This window comes from Moschus berezovskii, chromosome X (genome assembly GCF_049115385.1).
Source record: "Moschus berezovskii isolate FMDL1 chromosome X, NW_MosBer_1.0, whole genome shotgun sequence".
Classification (NCBI taxonomy): Eukaryota; Metazoa; Chordata; class Mammalia; order Artiodactyla; family Moschidae; genus Moschus; species Moschus berezovskii.
The window spans coordinates 73124115-73142407 of NC_142488.1; the positions used below are offsets into that span (position 1 = coordinate 73124115).

Genomic DNA, 18293 nt, shown 5'->3' on the forward strand with positions numbered 1-18293 from the left:
ATTAAATTATGTTCAGCATGTTCAATCAACCAAGCGGAGCAATGAGTGAAATAGTATAGATATACTGCCTTGGAAGTACTTGAAAAATACAACTTTGAGGAATGACTGTCTCCTTAGGAGTTCCAGATAGCTAAGGCTGTATTTTCACATTGGAATATTTCAGATAAATTCCTATGAAACACTGTTTTTATGTCTCAGATATCATACTTAAAACCAGTTTTAATAATGCCTTAAAATTGTATTAAGTGGGCTTCCCTGGTGACTCAGACTGTAAAGAATCTACCTGAAATGCAGGGGGCCCCAGTTCAATCCCAGAGTCAGGAAGGTTCCCTGGAGAAAGGAATGGGTACCAACTACAGTATTCTTGTCTGGAGAATTTCGTGAACAGAGGAGACTGGCAGGCTACAGTCCAGGATATTACACAGAGTCGGACAAAACTGAGTGAATAACATGCACTTACAATATATTAAGGAGCTAAACCATTTGAAAAACACAAAAAAAATTTTTTTATTCACAAGTGCTCATTCTTCAAAAACCTAATTTTGAAAATGGAGTGAATCCATAAAATCATCAACAACTCAAATAGAAGACATTATTTCCAACATCAAAACTTTTTAATTTTTTCTTTATTTCTTTACAAAGGATTGAGCTTTAGGTTAATATAATAACTTGAATATCTGTATCTTGGCCAGTAGAAATCTATTAACATTGTCCTTTTAATCCACTATTATTATTCACTTTGAAATTTCTTGTTCAGTCACAAAGTTGTGTCCAACTCGTTGAGACCCCATGAACTGTGGCACACTAAGCTCCTGTGTCCACTACTATTTCCTGGAGTTTGCTCAAATTTATATCTATTGAGTTGGTGATGCTGTCTCATCCTCTGCTGCTCCCTTCTCCTCTTGCCCTCAATCTTTTCCAACAACAGAGTATTTTCCAATGAGTCAGCTCTACGCATCAGGTGGCCAAAGAATTGGAGCTTCAGCTTCAGCAACAGTCCTTCCAATGAATATTCAGGGTTGATTTCCTTTAGGATTGACTGGTTTGATTTCCTGCTATCAAAAGGACTCTCAAGAGTTTTATTCTAGTAGCACAATTCCAAAGCATAATTTTTTCAACACTCAGCCTTCTTTGTGGTCCAGCAATCACATTAATACATGACTACTGGAAAAATGATAGCACTGATTATACAGACCTTTGTCAGCAAAGTGATGTTTCTACTTATTAATATGCTGTCTTGGTTTGTCATAGCTTTCCTTACAAAGAGAAACCATCTTTAATTTCATGGCTACAGTCACAGTCCTCAGTGATTTTGGAGCCCAAGAAATTAAAATCTGTCACTGCTTCAAATTTTCCCCCTTTTATTTGTCATGAAGTGATGGGACTAGATGCCATGGTCTTAAGTTTTTTAATGTAGAGTTTCAGGATAGCTCGTTCACACTCCTTTTTCATTCTCATCAGGATGATCTTAACTCCCTCTTCACTTTCTGTCAGTGGAGAGGTATCATATGCATATCTGCTATTTTTTTATATTTCTATCAGCAATCTTGATTCCAGCTTGTGATTCAGCATTTTGCATATAAGTTAAATAAGCAAGGTGACAACTTATATCCTTGTCATACACCTTTCACAATGTTGAACCAGGCAGGTCCATATTTGGTTCTAACTGTCTGTTTTTGTCCTGAATACAGGCTTCAAACAATTCCCAAGAAAAAGAAATGCAAAAAGGAAAACTGGTTGTATGAACAGCCCTTGCAAATAAAAAAAGAAGAGAAGCAAATGCCAAAGGAGAAAAGGAAAGATATATCCATCTGAATGCAGAGCTCCAACGAAGAACAAGGAGAGATAAGAAAGCCTTCCTAAGTGATCAATGCAAAGAAATACAGGGGGAAAATAGAATGGGAAAAAATAAAGGTCTCTACAAGAAACTTAGAGATACCAAGTGAACATTTCAGGCAAAGATGGGCACAATGAAGGACAGAAATGTTATCGATGTAACAGAAGCAGAAGATGTTAAGAGAGGTGGCAAGAATACACAGAAGAACTATACAAAAAAGATCTTAATGACCCAGATAACCATGATGGTGTGATCACTCACCAAGAACCAGACATCCTGCAGTGTGAAGTAAAGTGGGCCTTAGGAAGCATCACTACGAACAAAGCTAGTGGAGGTGATTGAATTCCAGTTGAGCTATTCAAGTCCTAAAAGATGATGCTGTTATAGTGTTGCACCAAGTACACCAGCAAATGTGAAAAACTCAGCAGTGTCCACAGGACTAGAAAAGATCAGTTTTCATTTCAACCCCAAATAAATGCAATGCTAAAAAATGCTCAAACTACTGTACAGTTGCACTCATCTCACAAGCTGGCAAAGTAATACTCAAAATTCTCCAAGCTAGGATTCAACAGTAGGTGAACTGTGAACTTCCAGATGTTCAAGTTGGATTTAGAAAAGGCAGAGGAATCAAACATCAAATTGCCAACATCCATTTGGTCATAGAAAAAGCATGAGAATTCCAGGAGAAAAAACAAACAAACATCTATTTCAGCTTCACTGACTATGTTAAAGCCTTTGTGTGTATCCCAACAAACAGGAAAATTCTTAAAGAGATATCAATACCAGACCACCTTACCTGCCTCCTGAGAAATCTGCATGCAGGTCAAGAAGCAACAGTTAGAACCAGACATGGAAGAGCAGACTGATGTCAAATTGGGAAAGGAGTATGTCAAGGTTGTATATTGTCAACCTGCTTATTTAAATAATATGCACAGTACATTATGCGAAATCCAGGCTGGATGAAGCACAAATTGGAATCAAGGTTGCCTGGAGATATATCAATAACCTAAGATATGCAGATGACACCATCCTTATGGCAGAAAGTGAGGAGGAACTAAAAAGCCTCTTGATGAAAATAAAAGATTAGAGTGAAAAAGCTGGCTTAAACTCAACATTGAAAAAACGAAGATCATGAATGGATGTTGAATTTTGTCAAAGACTTTCTCTGCATCTATTGAGATAATGATATGGTTTTTATTTTTCAATTTGTTTACGTAGTGTGTTACATTGATTGCTTAGTGGATATTGAAGAATCCCTGAATCCCTGGGATAAAGTCCACTAGGTCATGATGTATGATCTTTTTCATGTGTTGTTGGATTCTGATTGCTAGAATTTTGTTAAGGATTTTTGCATCTATGTTCATCAGTGATATTGGCCTGTAGTTCTCTTTTTCTGTGGCATCTTTGTCAGGTTTTGGTATTAGATGATAGTGGCCTCATAGAATGAGTTTGGAAGGGAGGAATAGAAGGAACATTCCTCAACATAATAAAATCCATATATGACAAACCCACAGAAAACATTATCCTCAATGGTGAAAAATTAAAAGCGTTTCGCCTAAAGTCAGAACAAGACAAGGGTGCCCACTCTCACTACTACTATTCAACATAGTTTTGGAAGTGTTGGCCACAGCAATCAGAGCAGAAAAAGACATAAAAGGAATCCAAATTGGAAAAGAAGAAGTAAAACTCTCACTGCTCACCAATGACATGATCTTCTACACAGAAAACCCTAAAGACTCTACCAGAAAATTACTAGAGCTAATCAATTAATATAGTAAGGTTGTGGTATATAAAATCAACACACAGAAATCCCTTGCATTCCTATACACTAATAATGAGAAAATAGAAAGAGAAATTAAGGAAACTATTCCATCTACCACTGCAACAAAAAGAATAAAATACTTAGGAATATATCTACCTAAACAAACAAAAGACCTATATATAGAAAACTATAAAACACTAGTGAAAGAAATCACAGAGGACATTAATAGATGGAGAAATATACCGTGTTCATGGATAGGAAGAATAAATATTGTGAAAATGAATATATATCCCAAAGGAATTTATAAGTTCAATGCAGTCCCTATCAAGCTACCAACAGTATTTTTCACAGAGCTAGAACAAATAATTTCACAATTTGTATGGAAATACAAAAAATGTCGAATAGCCAAAGCGATCGCGAGAAAGAAGAATGGAACTGGGGGAATCGACCTGACAGACTTCAGGCTCTACTACAAAGCCACAGTCATCAAGACAGTATGGTACTGGCATAAAGACAGAAATATAGATCAATGGAACAAAATAGAAAGCCCAGAGATAAATCCATGCAACTATGGACACCCTATCTTTGACAAGGGAGGCAAGAATTTTCAATGGAGAAAAGAAAATCTCTTTAACAAGTAGTGCTAGGAAAACTGGTCAACCACTTGTAAAAGAATGAAACTAGAACACTCCCTAACACCATTCAGCAAAATAAACTCAAAATGGATTAAAGATCTAAATGTAACACCAGAAACCATAAAACTCCTAGAGGGAAACATAGGCAAAACACTCTCCGACATAAATCACAGCAGGACCCTCCATGACCCACCTCCAAGAATATTGCAAATAAAAGCAAAAAATAAACAAATGGGACCTAATTAAAATTAAAAGCTTCTGCACAACAAAGGAAACTATAAGCAAGGTGAAAAGACAGCCTTCAGAATGGGAGAAAATAATAGCAAATGAAGCAACTGACAAAGGATTAATCTCCAAAATATAACAGCAACTCCTGCAGCTCAATTCCAGAAAAATAAACGACCCAATCAAAAAATGGGCCAAAGTACTAAACAGACATTTCTCCAAAGTAGACATTCAGATGGCTAACAAACACGTGAAAAGATGCTCAACATCACTCATAATCAGAGAAATGCAAATCAAAACCACAATTAGGTACCATTTCACACCAGTCAGAATGGCTGCTATCCAAATGTCTACAAGCAATAAATGCTGGAGAGGGTGTGGAGAGAAGGGAACCCTCTTACACTGTTGGTGGGAATGCAAGCTAGTGCAACCACTATGGAGAACAGTGTGGAGATTCCTCAAAAAACTGCAAATAGAACTGCCATACGACCCAGCAATTGCACTCCTGGACATACACACCGAGGAAACCAGAATTGAAAGAGACTCATGTACTCCAATGTTCATCGCAGCACTGTTTATAATCGCCAGGACATGGAAGCAACCTAGATGTCCATCTGCAGACGAATGGATAAGAAAGCTTTGGTACATATACACAATGGAGTATTATTCAGCAATTAAAAAGAATACATTTGAATATATTCTAATGAGGTGGATGAAACTGGAGCCTATTATACAGAGTAAAGTAAGCCAGAAAGAAAAACAACAATACAGTATACTAACTCATATATATGGAATTTAGAAATATGATAATGATAACCCTGTAAACGAGACAGAAAAAGAGACACAGATGTATAGAACAGTCTTTTGGACTCTGTGGGAGAGGGCGAGGGTGGGATGATTGGGAGAATGGCATTGAAACATGTATATTATCATGCGTAAAACGAATCACCAGTCCAGGTTCGATGCATGATACAGGATGCCCGGGGCTGATGTACTGGGATGAACCAGAGGGATTGGATTTGGAGGGAGGTGGGAGGGGTTTCAAGATGGGGAACACATGTACACCAGGGGCAGATTCATGTCAATGTATGGCAAAACGAATAAAATAATGTAAAAAAAAAAAAAAAAGATCAGGGCATCCGGTCCCATCACTTCTTGGCAAACAGAGAGGGAAACAATGGAAACAGTGAGAGACTTTATTTTCTTGGGTTCCAAATCACTGCAGATTGCATTAATGGAATTAAAAGACGCTTGCTCTTTGGAAGAAAATCTATGAGCAACCTAGACAGCATATTACAAAGCAGAGGTATTACTTTGCCAACTATGATTCTTCCAGTAGTCATGTATGGATATGAGAGTTGGACCACAAAGAAAGCATCAGTTCAGTTCAGTTCAGTTCAGTCGCTAAGTCGTGTCCGACTCTCCGCGACCCCATGAATCACAGCACGCCAGGCCTCCCTGTCCATCACCAACTCCCGGAGTACACTCAAACTCATGTCCACAGAGTCGGTGATGCCATCCAGCCATCTCATTCTCCGTCGTCCCCTTCTCCTCCCGCCCCCAACCTTTCCCAGCATCAGAGTCTTTTCCAGTGAGTCAACTCGTCGCATGAGGTGGCCAAAGTATTAAAGTTTCAGCTTTAGCATCAGTCCCTCCAATGAACATCCAGGATTGATCTCCTTTAGAATGGACTGGTTGGATCTCCTTGCAGTATAAGGGACTCTCAAGAGTCTTCTCCAACACCACAGTTCAAAAGCATCGATTCTTAGGCGATCAGCCTTCTTCACAGTCCAACTCTCACATCCATACATGACCACGGGAAAAACCATTGCCTTGACTAGACGGACCTTGGTTGGCAAAGTAATGTCTCTGCTTTTTAATATACTATCAATGTTGGTCATAACTTTCCTTCCAAGGATCAAGCGTCTTTTAATTTCATGGCTGCAATCAGCATCTGCAGTGATTTTGGAGCCCAAAAAAACAAAGTCTGACACTGTTTCCACTGTTTTTCCATCTATTTCCCATGAAGTGATGGGACCAGATGCCATGATCTTTGTTTTCTGAATGTTGAGCTTCAAGCCAACCTTTTCACTCTCCTCTTTCACTTTCATCAAGAGGATTTTGAGTTCCTCTTCACTTTCTGCCATAAGGGTAGTGTCATCTGCATATCTGAGGTTATTGATATTTCTCCCAGCAATCTTGATTCCAGCTTGTGCTTCTTCCAGCCCAGCGTTCCTCATGATGTACTCTGCATATAAGTTAAATAAGCAAGGTGACAATATACAACCTTGACGTACACCTTTTCCTATTTGGAACCAGTCTGTTGTTCCATGTCCAGTTCTAACAGTTGCTTCCTGACCTGCATACAGGTTTTTCAAGAGGCAGGTCAGGTGGTCTGGGATTCCCATCTCTTTCAGAATGTTCCACAGTTTATTGTGATCGACACAGTCAAAGGCTTTGGCATAGTCAATGAAGCAGAAATAAATGTTTTTCTGAAACTCTCTTGCTTTCTCCATGATCCAGCGGATGTTGGCAATTTGATCTCTGGTGCCTCTGACTTTTCTAAAACCTGCTTGAACATCAAAGAAAGCATAGTGCTGAATAATTGATGCTTTTGAAGTGTGGTGTTGGAGAAGACTCTTGAGAGCCCCTTGGACTGCAAGGATATCTAACGAGTCCATCCCAAAGGAAATCAATCCTGAATATTCATTGGAAGATTTGGTGCTGAAGCTGAAACTCCAATACTTTGGCCACCTGATGCGAAGAACTGACTCATTGGAAAAGACCCTGATGCTGGGAAAGATTGAAGGCAGGAGGAGAAAGCGACAACAGAGGATGAGATGGTTGGATGGCATCACCGACTCAATGGACATTGGTTTGATTGAACTCCAGGATTTGGTGATGGACAGGGAGTCCTGGGGTGCTGTGGTTCATGGGGTCACAAAGTGTCGGACACGACTGTGTGACTGAACAACAGCAACGTTACTATCATCATTATAATCGATGGATGTTGCATTTTGTTAAATACTTTTTCCTGCATCTATTGAGATAATTGTATAGATATTGTTCTATTCTTTACATTCTTGATATGGTAAGTTATTCTAATTGATTTCAAATGTTGAACCAGTCTTCTGTTCCTGGAATAAACCCCATTTGGTGGTGATATTTTCTTTTATATATTTATTTGATTTATAAATATTTTGTTAAAACTCAAAGAGTTTACATTCATGAGGGATGTTTGTGATTTTCTTCAATTGTATTAGGTTTGGTACAGAGTAATAAGTTAGGACGGAGAAGGCAGTGGCATCCCACTCCAGTACTCTTGCCTGGAAAATCCCATGGATGGAGGAACCTGGAAGGCTGCAGTCCACGGGGTCTCTGAGGGTCGGACACGACTGAGCTACTTCACTTTCACTTTTCATTTTCATGCATTGGAGAAGGAAATGGCAACCCACTCCAGTGTTCTTGCCTGGAAAATCACAGGGACGGGGGTGCCTGGTGGGCTGATGTCTATGGGTTCGCACAGAGTCAGACACGACTGAATTGACTTAGCAGAAGCAATAAAGTTCTTTCTCTACTTACATGTTCTAGAAGAGTTTTCATAGAATTATTTGCATTTAAATCTTTGTTAGATATTACCAATGAAGCAATCTGAGCATGGAACTTTCTTTGTTGGAAAGTTTTAAATTATGCATTACATTTCTATATTATTCAGATTCTCTAGCTCTTCTTGATTGAGTTTGGGTAGTTTGTGTCTTTCAAAAAATTGATCGTTTTATCTAAGTTGCTGAATTTAAAAGTGCAAAGTTTCTTATAGACTATTTCTTTATGATCCATTTAGTGTTTGTAGGGTATATTGTGATGTACTCGTCTTGATATTGGAAATTTGTTTCTTTTGTCTTGGTCAGTTTGACAAGAGGTTTATCACCTTTATTGATCTTCTGAAATAATTTGCTTTCCGTTTCACTGACTTTTGTCTATTGTTTTTCTGTCTTCATTTACATTGATTTCTGCTCTTACTATTACTTTCTTTCTGTTTTATTGGGAATTAATTTGATTTTCTTATTTATTTATTTTTTTTAGTTTCTTAAGATGGGAACTTAGATTATTGATCTTTGACCTTTCTCTTTTTCTAATTATAAACAATTAACGCTATAAATTTACTTATAAGTACTACTTTGGCTGCATTCTACAAATTTTGATAGGCTGTATTTTTTAACAGCCTTTCTGTGGTATATCTGATGTACAAAAGCTGCAAAATATTCAGTGTCTACAAATTGATAAGCTTAGCCTTAAACATTAACCAGTGATACCATTACCATAATCAAAGTTGTCAACATTTCCAACACCCCCCAGAGTTTCCTTGTGTTTCATTGTTTATTTGTTCTGTAACAAGAATACTTAACATGAGACCTATCCTGTTAACAAATTTTTAAGTGCACAACATTGTTGTTGTTCAGTCACTAAGTCATGTCTGACTCTTTGAAACCCCATGGACTGTAGCACATCAGGCTCCTCTATCCTCTACTATCTTCTGAAGTTTGCTCAAATTCATGTTCATGGTGTACAATACTGTATTGTAAACAATAGGTATGATATTCTAAAACAGATCTCTATAATTTATTCATTTGGCGTAACTGAAACTGCCTGATGCTGGGAAGGATTGGGGGCGGGAGGAGAAGGGGATGACAGAGAATGAGATGGCTGGATGGCATCACGGACTCAATGGACATGAGTTTAAGTGAACTCCGGCAGATGGTGATGGACAGGGAGGCCTGGCGTGCTGTGATTCATGGGGTCGCAAAGAGTCGGACACAACTGAGCACCTGAACTGAACTGAACTAAATACTTTTTATTAATATATTAATTTAATAACATTAAACTTTAATTAATAAATAGAATCATAGATTTTAAAGCTTGATATTATGAAGATTGTGCCCTCATTTCACAGTTGAATAAACTGAGGGTCAGACATGTGATATTTTACTTTGTTTTACAAAAAATGCCTAATGTATATTATAAACACTTTGATGTCTAATCCACTTTATCCAATACTTAGCACGTTATAAAACATAAAATTACTAAATAAGTGATTTTGAGGATGATATCAGCTTAGATATCAAATAAAGGACTATTTTGACTATATCAGTTTGCTAGGGCTGCTATAACAAAGTATCAAAAACTGGGTGGCTTAAAAAGAAATTTATTTTTTCCCAGTTCTAGAGTCTAGATATCTAAAATCAAGGTGCTGGTAGTGTTGGTTGCTTTTGAGGACAGTGAGGGAATGATGGGTTGTAGGCCTCTCTCTTTGGCTTGTAAATGGCCATCTTCCTGTTTACATGGCATTCTCCCTTAGTATTGACTAATTGCTTCTCCCAATAATAAGATTAGACTCTGGTTTCCTTTATCAGCCCAAAAGGCCATCAGTTCTTGTTCAGACCCTTACCCCTCTGTATCCCAGTTCCTGGAATCTGTGAATAATTTTTGCTCCATGGGAAAAGTGAATTAAAGTTGCAGAAGGAATTAAGGCTGATAATCAGTTGACCTTAAAGTGAAGAGATTATCCTAGATTATTTTAGTGGGTCTAGTGTAATCACAGTTATCTTCTTTAAATCTGAAAGATGGAGGCAGAAGAATGTCAGAGTGATGCAATGTGAAAGATGTGGTCAGTCATTGCTGACTTTGAAGATGAAAGAGGGTCACATGCTAAGAAATCTGGATAGCTCCTAGAAACTAGAAAATATAAGGAAATATATTCTTCTTTAGAACTTCCAGAAAAGAAAACCCTGTTGACATCATGATTTTCACCCACTGAGACCTGTTTCAGACCATTAAGATAATACATGTCTAGTTTAAAGTCATTGTGTTTGTGGTAATTTATTACAGGAGCAAATGGGAAACTAATACTCTTCCTCTTGAAGATATAGTGACAGTGACCCCAATAAAGCTACACTCTTCTGTAACACTGTTGACAAGTCAAGTAATTAGGGTAAATAACATTTCAATAGTAAAGTCATTACTATCAACAAAGTAAATGGATTCTATCAGACTTTTAACAATTTTAGCCATCACGTAGGTGTAGCTATCTTCTCAATGAGACAATGGAATGGAGCAAAACTGATGCATATTAAACAGATAATACTTTAATTATATATTATTTTACACATGTGAAAATGGACAAAAGGAAGTTCACTTTTTTCTATGATTATCAGATCTTAAAAGTTTAGGTTGTACAGGAATTCATATTTCACCTTATAACAGTATTTTTTAGACTTTGATATGCATGGGAATCACTCAGGGATCTTATTAAAATGCAGGTTTTACCTGCGTGATTCCCAGGTAGGTCTTGGGTGGAGCCAGAGATTCAACAATATTATAAGAAATTTCCAAGTGATGCCCATGCTACTACTCCATGGAACACACTTTGAATAGCAAGGATTTAATAGACACAGAAGCACCAAACCCTACCAGAAATGTAAACTGGTTCCAAATGACAATGAACATTGAATTCTCTCTACATTAAGAACTCCTAGTTGGGAAAAGAAAAAAAAAGAAAAAAAAAAACTCAAACTGATCTTTAGCATCTCTTAAGAATTCACTGGTGATAAGAGTGAGCCTCTAAGTTCTAATTAAAATGTTTGACTGATTATTTTCAAGAGAGTGAGATGGCTGGATGGCATCACCAACTCTGTGGACATGAGTTTGAGTGAACTCCAGGAGTTGGTGATGGATAGGGGGGCCTGGCGTGCTGTGATTCATGGGGTCACGGAGAGTCGGACACGACTGAGCGACTGAACTGATTATTTTCATAACACAAGCATATTAAAAATTTAATAAATTCATGTTGTCTTAGAATAGTGAGGATGAGTCAGGGCTGAACATTCTATACCTAATGTAATACTGCCCGTTAATGTAGAATATATTTCTTCTACCACATTTTAAAATTACTTAGATCTTTTCCAATTGTTTCTCTGTTGAGGGGATTTCAACACAACAAACAATTGGTTTATGAATGGGAAAAATTACTCAGAGAATGAGTCTCAGATAATTACTTTCTTAATTGGCATAGCTATTTCATCCATTTCATACTGTGGAGAAAGGGAAATATATTCCCAACTGAATGCAGAGTTCCAGAGAATAACAAGGAGAGATTAGACAGCCTTCTTAAGTGAACAATGCAAGAAAGAGAATAATACAATAAAATAGGAAAGACTAGAGATCTCTTTAAGAAAACCGGAGATACCAAGGAAATATTTCATGCAAAGATAGGCACAATAAAGGACAAAAATGCAAGGACCTAAAAGAAACAGAAGAGATTAAGTAAAGGTGGCAAGAACACACAGAAGATCTGTACAAAAAAGATCTGCATAACCCAGATAACCACAATGGTGTGATCACTCACCAAGAGCCAGACATGCTGGAGTGTGACGTCAGGGGAACTTGGGAAACTTTACTACAAACACAGCCAGTGGAGGTGATGGAATTCCAGCTGAGCTATTTCAAATCATAAAAGACGATGCTATTATAGTGCTGCACTCATTATGCCAGCAAATTTGGAAAGCTTTCAGTGGCCACAGGCCTGGAAAAGCTCAGTTTTCATTCCAATCCCAAAGAAAGGCAAATGCCAAAGAGTATTCAAATTACCATATAATTGGACTCATTTCACATGTTAGCATGGTAATAGTCAAAATCCTTCAAGCTAGGTTTCAGCAGTACGTGAACTGTGAAATTCCAGATGTACAAACTGGATTTAGAAAAGGCAGAGGAATCAGAGATCAAATTGCTAACATACACTGGATCACAGAAAAAGCAAGGGAATTCCAACAACAACAAAAAAATCTACTTCTGCTTCACTGACTACACTAGAGCCTTTGACTGTGTGGATCACAACAAACTGTAGAATATTCTTAATGAGATGAGAATACGAAACCACATTACCTGCCTCCTTGAGAAACCAGTATGCAGGTCAGGAAGCAACAGTTAGAACTGGGCATGAAAAAATGAAGTGGTTCAAAATTGGGAAAGGAGTACATCCAGGGTGTATACTGTCATCCTGCTTATTTAACTGATGTGCAGGATACATCATGCGAAACACGAGGCTGGATAAAGAACAAGCTGGGATTGAGATTGTGGGGAGAAATATCAACAACCTCAGATATGCAGATGATACCACTTTAATGGTATAAAGTGAAAAAGAACTAAAAAGCCTCTTGATGAAGGTGAAAGAGAAGAGTGAAAAAGCTGGCTTAAAACTCAACTCACCTGGCCCCATCACTTCATGGCAAATAGATGGGGAAAATGTGGAAACACTGTCAGATTTAATTTTCTTGGGCTCCAAAATCAATGCGACTGGTGACTGCAACCACCGAATTAAAAGACGCTTGCTCCTTGGAAAAATAACTATGACAATTCTAGACGCTATCAAAAATCAGAGACATCACTTTGCCAACAAAGGTCTGTATATCAAAACTATGGTTTTTCCAGTAGTCATGTATGGATGTGAGAGTTAGACTACAAAGAAGGCTGAGCACCAAAGAATTAATGCTTTCAAACTGTGGTGCTGTATAAGACTCTTGAGAGTCCCTTGGACAACAAGGAGTTCAGACCAATCAATCCTAAAGGAAATCAATCCTGAATATTCATTGGAAAGAATGGTGCTGAAACTGAAGCTCCAATATCTTGGCCACCTGTTGTGAAGAGCTGACTCACTGAAAAATACCCTGCTCCTGGGAAGGACTGAGGGCAAGAGGAGAAGTGGGTGACAGAGGATGAGATGGTTAGATGGCATCACTGACTCAATGAACATGAATTTAAGCAAACTCCAGGAGATAGTGAAGGACAGGGAAGTCTCGTGTGCTGCACTCCATGGGATTGCAGAGTCTGACGTGACTTAACGACTAAACAACAACAAATTTCATCCATAAAAGACACAATAGGAAAGTATAATAAGAAAGTATAATATATAAAGCAATGTATTATTGTAGGAGAAAACACCTCAACCTGTTCCTTCACAAAACTCAGTGAAGAAATACTTTCACCACTGCTTGATACTTGACAGTAGGAAAAATAATGTATGGGTCTATATGCCTTCTGCCATTGAAGCCACTGGAGTCAAAACAAAGATCCCTTCTCCCAAAACTCGGCCTATCTGCTAAAAAAGTTTTATTTCCACTGAGAGAGAAAGAAATATGTCACAGGCATTACAGAATCATAGAGAGAGATAAATCTGGAGAAATTGTACACACCCACAATGTTTTGAAAACAATAAATGAAGATTGGCCTCACTCTAGCTCTCCAATCTAGAACCTAGTAGTTGAGAGTGAAGCCTCTACAATGACACTTGCTTTGAAATACTGGCTCTGCCACTTACTACTTGTATGATTTTGGACAAGCACCATATACAAACACTTGTCTGCTTGAGAAAAGTGCCTACACAGGGCATGTAAGTTACATGTTTCCATGGATGTTTTAAGAACCTTAAAGTAAATTTCCCCCAATTCCAAGGGAAGAGAAGCTAAGACAATATTTTCCTCAATTTTTTCCTCTCTAAAATATAACACATTTAAAGATTCTAAGGATCAACCTAATTGGAGATAAATCTCACGAAAAATGATAGGATATCAAGAAGGTAAGACAGCTGCTGTTGTAAATTTCTTTACAGATGTCAAATGTAAATTATAGCATCTGATTGGCACAAAATAGCATTTGACTGATACAGTATAATGCTAATTGTTCAGCTGCTATGTACCTGGATCTCTGGTTAATCCAGGCAATTTAGCTACTTGTTGGCAGAAAAATAATTCCATTTACATAGACAGGTTTCAGTTTATTGTCTTGAAATTTTATGCAGGCTAGAAAGGTCCCAGGTGTCGGTGACAGTTTCTGAATATACTAACCTCTCCAGTTCCCTTTGTATGCAGAACATATCTCTATAGAATTTCACAGTTTATTTCCAAATCACTATGCTAGATATAGTGCATTCAGACACCAATAGTTTCATGTTTATCAGACTCTATAGTAAAATCAAAATCAACAGTTCAAATATTTTTATCCTGTTGGGGATCACAAGAATACATAAAAACATAAAAAATACATTACTACAAAAAAAACATAATTCCCTCTGGGAGTACAATTTTTAAAAAGCAGAATTAATTAAATATTTTTTTGTTAATATTAGTAGTTTACTTGACAATAGTTTTCAAGTATACAAGTTATAATAATACCCTTTGGACTGCTTTTCATGTATGTTCCTCAACCTCAAACCTTGATATGATATTGGGATGGTGCCTCAAAGTGAAGCAGCAAAGTAAAATCTATAGAAAACCTCTGTATTAAACCACCACAATCACTTTCTTTCAAACAAAATCGAGGTCCATGAAACAATGCAATTTGAAGCCCAAGGAGTAGGAAAGTGACAGTTGAAATGTTATAAAATAGCAATTATGGAAACCATCACAATGATTAGCTCTGATTCAAGATGAAAACTATCAGTGACAGTCAATGTAAAGCAGGAAATGCAAGACATCTTCCAATAGAAAGAGTGAATAATTGGTATATTTAAGAGAAATGCATAAAGCAATGTTATCAAAGAGAAAAACACAAATAGGAAAATGTCTTAGTATTCTACAAACTGAGAAAATTACAGACAGAACCACTTCTGGGACAATGTTCCTTTGGTCTTGTTTATGAGGACAAAATATATTCACAGGCCACCCAATATATAGAGATGTCTGTATTGCATTTTCTTTGACTCATATTCAGGTTTATTCAGTCACTGGAGGGTCCCTTGCTTGACTAATGATGAATAAGTTCCCACGTATACACAGTTCTTTATATTACTTCATTTCCCAAGAAACTGGAAAACAAAGACCATATAGCAATAGATATTTAAAATAGTCATCCAGGTGCTTTGATAAATTAATACATGGTAGATAGCACAGTACCACCTCTTAAGAACAGATTTAAAATCCAGTTGAGGAATCCGGTCTAACACACACACACACACAATATTAAAGCAGGATATATGAAAAGTGGCAAATGTAAGAACTGACAGGAGTTCTAGAAAAAATGAGCTTAATAAGAGTTGGATTATACTTAGGAGGTACTTATGAGAGGTGTAACTTAAGTTGAGCTTTCAAAGTGGGTAAGATTTGATTAGACAAAGAGAGAGCATCATAGGTGAAGGGAGTGGTAGTGATACAAGGAGCGAAGTACTATAGGAGGATTGTTAAGGGTCATTAGGGAGAGTTGTGCACTGAGAAATAAAGATAACATTCCTGTGGTACAATTAAGTCAAATTAGGAAGCTCTTTGCAATCCAAGTCTATCTGGGCTTTGAACAACAGAAAATAAGGAGCCAATAATATTTTGGTGAAGAAAAATAATTTGTTGAAGGAAGTGCTTAAGCCATTAGCCTGTCAGAATGAATTAGAAGGCTGGCTGGGAGGCTCCTGGAATGACTGGATGGATAGTGATGAGAGTTTAGACTGCAAAATAAGGGGAAAATGGTAGAAGAGGCTTTCAAAGGAAAACTCACCAGGACTTGATAACCCCTTAACTATGAAAAATGGGGAAAAATCCAGATTTCTTAATAAAATGGTTAGTTCATGATCAGAACGTGGAGCAGAAGTATTAACACTACTATACAATTTATCCACCAAGGACAGAACAAGGGCAGATAAGCAGGATTGTTCTTCATGTTTGTTGAGTTATATAGTCCCTCCCAATGAAGGGAAGTTGGACAGGGGTCTCTCAAAATAAGATTTGACCTTGATTCTAAAAAGTGTCACATTGGAAGAAGGGAAAAGGACTTAGCACCAAGCCTGAAACAGAGAACAAAGCTTTATAAGAGACATTTTCAAGAAGGAAAAAGGAGACAGGTAAGGATTTTTTTTTTTTTCACTTTGAGTCTCTCCAAACAGTTTAAGTATCAAACATCACTGAGTGGCACACCTAATCAGAGTTCCTTGAAGACTAAAAGTTGGATTCACTTGAATAATTAGTGTTTTCTCCAAATGGTTTCTCATCTCAGTAATTTCTATTCCAAACTCCTCTCCGAGTTCTTTCCATTATTCTAAATCCGATAAGTGAAGATTAAGAATTTGCCTTCCTAAAATTCTCAGGCCCAACTGGGGCTGGATATGCTCTTTCAAAGTAACTGGTAGATTCTTTCCACCAATTAGCGCTTGAAACATTACAAGGCCAATTTACCAACCCTTACCAAATTCTGCTCAGACAAACCTCAGCCCCACCCCCTCCAGATAAAGAAAAAAGCGCATGCGCAAATTCTAAGCCTATTCTCCTAGCCAGGAACTCCTCACCCACCCACACCCCTGCTCCCGCCCCACAAAGGTTGTTATTGCGCAGGCGCAGCACATTCTGCGCGTTTGAGTAGGGCTGTGCGAAATCTACAGTCCAGTGAAATCTAGAAGTGGTAGAATTCTCCTCTTTCCTTTCTTTCTTCCGAGACAGAGGCGCCACTTTCTCTTACTCTGGGGCCAGAAGCGCGTCCCAAACGTCGCCCTCTGTCGGAGCAAGATCCTTCGCTTTCTGCCAGTGTCTACTGTGTCCCTTTCATCCGCTCGTTTTTAACCTCATGCTGCCTCCATGCTTCACTTGGAGGGCAGAAGCAGTTGGTTCCCCAAAAGCCGCACAAGTGTGTTGGCAGCCTTTTTAGGCCGCTGAACCTCCGTGCCTGGCACTGGGCAGAGCAGTAGCTCGGCGCCTTGTTCGCCCTCCTTCACCTTTCACACTCACACATGCAGGGTGCTTACCTCGGGCGTGGTGCGGTCACAGGAAGGAAAGAAGATCCCAGATCAAGGCAGTTCTGGGGCAGGCGTATTCAGCGAGATTTTTCCTGGGTCTTCACTGCCTCCTCAGACAATGAAATCAGCGGGTCCGATCATCAATTCTCATCATGATCGTGACGTCACAAAAGACAGCGGCCAATAGGAGCCCGAGATCAGCTCCGGACAGTCCCTGGTCGCAGCCCAGAACCCAAGAGTGGGTAGGAGGGAGGAGAGATAGCTGCCTGCAGTGGGGCTGACTCTCCCTTCACATATCAGCTACATCCTAAGCCAGGTCTCTCAGTACCTCTCGCTTCCTGAGTAGAAGTGAACGCCCAGCATCCCTGTGACTATAGTAGTTATATGCCAGCCATTTGAGCAGGTCCTGCCTGGTCTTCCAAGTTGAGATTCGCTTGCAGCAGAATTGTTGCACGCTGTCAAAATCAAGTGATCACATACAGAAATATATATATATATTTATATTATATATATATATATATATATAATATATATATATTTGTGGTCAGTGTTTAATTGACAAATGTATTGACCATTCAGACAAATGTTACTGAAATCAAGGTGTCCTTTAGAGTTTGTGTATTGTTAAAACAAGCTTAAGAGTGAGTGTATTGGTTAATGTCTCCAGTTGATTCTGGCAACTGAAGAAATTAAAATTATCGTTTCTGTTCACCTAACCTTAATATCTGCTTTGTTGGCAATTTGAGCAATCACCATTAACAGAAAAAAAAAAAAAAAAAACAAAGCCCCTCAAGCTATATGTTACCTTTGTTAACTCACTTGATACACTCCCAAAATATGTTGAGCTATATTGCCACTAGAGATACAGAATTCATTGATCTTCTGCCATTATAGAACTTACCATTCATAGATAAAGTATGACTAGCACACATTAAGCTTTCACAACAATACAATAAAGTACATGACGATGTGTTCAGTCATAAAGGACAGACAAGAGTTACATCATTTAATGACTGAAAGCATCAGTGAGGTGAGGATAGTTGTGGAAGCATTCTGTGTTGTATTGCAAAG

General features: G+C 38.1%; 1 protein-coding gene across 1 annotated transcript in view; it reads right to left on the reverse strand.

Annotated features, from left to right (window-relative positions):
* HDX (highly divergent homeobox) overlaps nt 1-17365 on the reverse strand; it is a 237002-nt gene extending 219637 nt beyond the window's left edge. Inside the window, exon 1 of the mRNA XM_055438372.2 lies at nt 17232-17365. The gene's annotated coding sequence lies outside the window, so the exon portion shown is untranslated. The remainder of the gene's footprint in view (nt 1-17231) is intronic.
* Between the last annotated feature and the right edge of the window lie 928 nt (nt 17366-18293).